The sequence below is a fragment of the Lactuca virosa genome, chromosome 8, assembly GCF_052849685.1.
Source record: "Lactuca virosa cultivar CGN04683 chromosome 8, Lactuca_virosa_CGN04683_v6, whole genome shotgun sequence".
Classification (NCBI taxonomy): Eukaryota; Viridiplantae; Streptophyta; class Magnoliopsida; order Asterales; family Asteraceae; genus Lactuca; species Lactuca virosa.
In genome coordinates, this window is record NC_136433.1 from 21,284,968 (window position 1) to 21,290,967 (window position 6,000).

A 6,000-nucleotide genomic window follows, 5' to 3' on the forward strand; every position below is an offset into this window, starting at 1 on the left:
GGTGTGGTGCGTGCAATCAGCCGAGCTCAAGTAAGTTGTCCCAAATTACCCGTACAAGTTTATGGTATGATATGCTTATGAGAACTGCATGCTAGATTAGGGATAAGGATCTAGGAATGATGCCTTATGTGCATGTTATATGTGTATGAGCTTTGTGAAGTGCATGCTAGTACTGATTAGTCAGTAATATGATGGCATGAGTAGGATATGATTGATTATGTTACTCAATGCTCGAATGCTGCTTGTTTTGTGCTTTTAGGAGTTCTAGTTATCTTTAACTAACTAGTAAACGGATATGTTAAGTTACATATTACGAGGACCAAATAATTTCTGAAGGTTAGGTTGAGCTCTATTTCACAGAACTTGTTTAAGTCTAACCGTTGTAGGGTAGGACCTCTCATTCGAAGAATTATCTAGTCTTAGTGATATGTAATGGTATCTGCGAGCTAGTTAGGGGGATATAGAAGGGACTTCTTATGCAACTGATGGCAGAGAGTGGGTTGGTGATTACCCTAGGCAAAACCTAGGATGAGATTAGCGCATGAGCAGTAGTAGTAGAAGGGACTTGGTGGAGTCAAGGCAATTCTTGAGGAAGGTACGGATAGATGTGGAAGGTAGTATGGGCCCATACTACTGAAACAGAGGATCCGTACTCAAATCAAGGAGAGCTGAGATGAATCCATGGAACTTGTAGTGTGTGAGATCCCTCGAGTATGATGAGTGTTCTGATGATTTTAATGGTGTATTTTCAGTGACGCTACGCACTAGACCAGTCGGCAGTTCAGGTGCCGGTGAGGGATCGGGCTCGGGCTCTGGAGCCGGGCAACTAGATGACCAGATGAGGAAGTGCATCTCATTTGAGATCACGCACAATATTTTGGACCCGACTCCTGTGATCTTCGGTACGGTCAAGGAGGGTATCCTGGAGATTCTTGACAGGAGGTTGAGTGCTTTTCGCACCGAGATGGCGGCCATGCTAGGGGTGCGCACGATGACATTCAGGGAGTTCCGAGCATGTGGAGCTCCAGACTATCATGGGGCTCGGGACCCCATTGCTAGTAGCAGGTGGTTGGCTGATGTCGCCAACGCCTTCTGTACGAGCCTATGTTCCAAGGGGGACAAGGTCCGACTTGCTTCATGTCTTCTGAAGGACAGCGCACGTGACTGGTGGGAGGAGGTCGGACATGCCATTGGTGACGATGCAACTTTAGATGCGATGACCTGGAGTGATTTTTCGGCCAGGCTCAGGGCCGAGTTTGCACCTGTGATAGAGGTACAACAGCTAGCTAGGGAGTTCCAGGATCTCCGACAGACGACCGAGACAGTGACGGAGATCACCGCCAAGTTCAAGGAGATGGACCTTCTCGTTCCGCAGTATGTGGTGGACGAGGAGATGAAAAAGGCCCGATATCATGAGATGTTCCGGAGTGATATCTGCTTGTTTATGAGCCGATCCAGCTACAAGACGTTGGAATATATGATTGCTAGGACTCGTGAGAGGGAGATTGATTTAGAGTTGGAGAGGAAGAGGAAGCCAGAGACGGTGTCTGGCATGGAGGGCTCAGGAAAAAAACCCAAGGTAGATTCCTGAGGGAAGAGCCAGTAGGGTCGAGGCCGTTGCGGAAAGTGTGGCAGGGCGCACGAGGGGACATGTAGGGCGGGTAGTTCGGGCTGCTTCAAGTGCGACCAAATTGGACATGTCAGTAGGGATTGTACTACTACCACCACCACCACAACATCTGATAGGATTTGCTTTCAGTGCAATCAGAGGGGCCACAAGAGGTCCCAGTGTCCGAGTTTAGCAGCAGCAGGACAGGTGGCAATACCCGCTCATGCTACGTTGAGGATTACAGACGGTCGACAGGGCCGGACAGAGGCGCATGTGGTGAAGAGCAGAGCCTTCCAGTTGACAGCAGAGGAGGCACGTGCAGCTCCTGATGTCGTTACGGGTATGTATCTTCTCCATATCTCTTTATTTATATTTACTGTCGCTTATGTTTATGTGTTTCATTATAGAAATGTTCTTAGTGAATGGTATATCTGCTCTGGTATTATTTGATTCGGGGTCTACCCGATCTTTTGTGTCGCTTGCACTCAGCAAGCGAATCGTAGGAGCTCCGGGGGAGCTGGATTGCCCTCTTGATGTATAGATAGCGGATGATAGGGCCGTTCGGGTTGCAAGGGTTCATCGGGGATGTACACTGCAGTTGTTTGATGAGCAGTTTTATGTGGATCTAGTCCCTATTCCCCTACGAGGGAATACGATTATAGTTGGTATGGATTGGCTGAGCCCTAATGGGGCAGTGATCGACTGCGAGCACCAGCTTGTGCGGGTTCGGACCCCAAGTGGGGGAGGTTTAGTGATTCAGGGCGAGAGGCCGTAGGGTGGACCGACCGTATGTTCAGCAGCAAGGGCGAGGCACTACCTTCAGCAGGGTTGCGCAGGATATGTCACTTATGTATAGATACCCGAGACAAGGGTATGGCGACTGTGGATGATGTACCGATCTTACGGGATTACCCGGACGTGTTCCCAAAGGATTTACCTGGGTTGCCTCCGAAGAGGCAGGTAGAGTTCAGTATTGACCTAGTTTTTGGTGCGGCTATGATAGCCAAGGCACCGTATCGATTGGATCCTCCTTAGATGCAGGAGATGTCTACACAGTTGCAGGAGCTGTTAGACAAGGGATTCATCAGACCGAGTAGTTCAGCGTGGGGAGCCTCGATCCTGTTTGTGAAGAAGAAGGACGGGTCACATCAGATATGTATAGATTACCGGGAGCTGAACAAGGTAACAGTGAAGAACCGTTATCCTCTCCCGAGGATTGATGATTTGTTTGACCAGCTTCAGGGAGCATCTTGGTTCTCCAAGATTGACCTGTGAGCAGGTTATCACCAGATGCGAGTGAGAGACGAGGATGTGCAGAAGACAGCCTTTCAGACTGGCTATGGTCATTACGAGTTCGTGGTGATGTCGTTTGGGCTCACTAACGCTCCTGTCGCGTTCATGGATCTCATGAACCACATGTGCAGACCAATGTTGGACCGGTCTGTGATAGTCTTTATAGATGACATCTTGGTTTATTCGAAGATGCATGAGCTGCACGAGGAGCACCTGAGGGAGGTTCTTGAGACACTGAGGAGGGAGAAACTTTTCGCAAAGTTCTCCAAGTGGGAGTTCTAGTTGCCCGATGTGTAATTTCTGGGGAACCTTGTCAACCAGAAGGGTATTTTGGTCAATTTGGCCAAGATAGAGGTCGTGATGCAGTCGGAGGTTTCGAGGTCTCCATCTGAGATTTGGAGTTTTCTTGGTCTGGTGGGTTATTGTGACATCCCCAATTTCACGGCCAGAAAAGACCGATTTCGTTTATGCTTTTTAAAATAAAATCAGAGTAATCATTTTTAAAAGATGTTGCAGAATTTGTTCCCAAAACAAAACATGATAAAAGTTTATCAAAACCTTTCTTTAAGAAATATATATTTTCATTTTATATCAAAACCTCGGGATGACATGTTCCGATACAGATCAAAAGCATAAACAAGACATTATAAGCCTTACAACAGTTATTTATAACTACTGGCCTATAATCCAAAATCTCTCATCATCATCTGACTATGCTCAGGGTCTACTACCTGTAACATAAAAAGCTGAGTGGGTCAGGCTTGGAAGCCTGGTGAGCATATAGGGTTTTCAACCTATAATAAATATAAACTTATTAAGTTCTCAATCAACAATAAATTTATTAATTTCATCAAGCAAAAATAACCCTAATTACTCATTCCCATTATCCTCACTTTACGTCCCTAAAACAACTATCACAAGGGACCTAGCCTAAGGATTTTTATTAGGGGTGACAACATTGTTTTCCTCAACAATTTATGTCAAACAAGACAACCAATAAGGTGACAACATTGCCTTCCTCAGCAATTTATGTCAAACAAGACAAACATCAGGGTGACAACATTGCTTTCCTTCAGCAATTTATGTCAAACAAAACAACCTAACATAAAACAACCAATAAGGTGACAACATTGCTTTCCTCAACAATTTATGTCAAATAAGACAACCAATAGGGTGACAACATTGCTTTCCTCCGCAATTTATGTCAAATAACGCAAACATCGGGGTGACAACACTGCTTTTCTCAACAATTTATGTCAAATAAGACAACCAATGGGGTGACAACATTGTTTTCCTCAAAAATTTATGTCAAACAAACATCGGGGTGACAACATTGCTTTTCTCTCAGCAATTTATGTCAAAAGGGTGACAACATTGCTTTTCCCTCAGCAATTTATGTCAAAAGGGTGACAACATTGCTTTTCCCTCAACAATTTATGTCAAAAGGGTGACAACATTGCTTTTCCCTCAACAATTTATGTCAAATAGGCACGAAGTCACATCGTCGCCAAGGTTTATACAACAGGCACTACGTCTCATAGTCGCCAGGGTTTATACAATAGGCACTCCGTCTCATAGTCGCCAGGGTTTATTCAATAGACACTAAGTCTCATAGTCGCCAGGGTTTATACAATAGGCACTACGTCACATAGTCGCCAACGTACTAAATCCATAGCTACCAACGTACATCTATACTGTACTAAATTCATAGCTACTAACGTACATCTATACTATACTATTATCTCTCATCCTTTATCTACCCATGTTTTACCCAACATATTTGAAGATAAAATATATATACATTTTAAATTATTTTAAACATGTATAAAACATCCATTTCAAATTAATAAACAACATATATACACATAGCACGTATTTTATATAAAATATTTCATATCTATGTGTAAGATGAAAGTGACTATACACTCACTTGATTTAACGATAACCGGGCACCACTTCGTTGCCTAAAACGATCGTTTCTAATAAAACCGGGAGTTTTATTGAGAAACCGGGCTCTGCGAGGGGTCGGGCTTCGAAACTGAAAAGATAAATTTTCCGGGCTTTCGGGCACTTCGGGACGTGTTTCGGGTGCTATAATCGATATCGGGGCTTCGGGGGATGTGAAAATAGCCAAAATATTGAAAAAGGGGCCAAAATTGCCAATTTTCCAAAAGTACCCGGGAAGGCTCGCAAGCCTTCTATATATAGGCCCGAGGCTGCTGATCGGACGGTTGAGAAGAGTCCACGTGGCAGCAGATCCGAAGAGGGCAGCACCTGCTCGCACGTGGGTTGCGCATGCGAGGGCCTCGCTGGCAGTTCCTGATTGGACCGAAGTTCAGGTCCGAGGAGGGAGGGCTCGTGGCTCATGCGAGGCTCGGATGCGATGAGTCACTGTACACGCATCGGACGTAGGCGAGGCGGCTTCGGACAACTCTCCGGATTCGAACACGCGTCTGCCAGCTGCTCGGATGACTCAGCCATTTCGGACACGTGGCAGATTTTGGGCGAGGGTGACGTGGCCGAAGCCACCTATGCGAAATTTCTCGATTTTTGTGCAAAAACTTCTAAAATCCATAACTTTCGCATACGAACTTCGTTTTTGACGTTCTTTATATGCACGCATAGGTAAAATTACGGTCTACAACTTTCGTTTTGATTTCGTCGGCTAATTTTGATTTAATTTTTTTATATTATTATTTTTAACAGACCGGGATAGGAAATCCGTTAAAAAATCATAACTTCTTCATCCGACGTCCGTTTTCGTCAGAATTTTTACCGTTATACTTCTATTGACGAGACCTTCGATTCTTGTTTAGGTCGTGTCGGCTAAAAATCACTCGATCTAAAATTCGAGTTTTTAGCTGTCTACTGTTAAGCTGAAACTTCGAAAAATCATAACTTCCTCATACGAAGTCAGATTTGGGCGTTCTTTTTATGCATACTCTCCGTTTAACGAGCACTACGAGTTTCGTTTAGATCACTAAGGCTAAAAAGTAGTTTATCAAAAACTCACTTTTTACGACATTCGGCACTGTGCCGGTTTTGTCGCGAAACTTCGACAGGTCATAACTTCTTCGTTATAACTCGGATTTCGACGT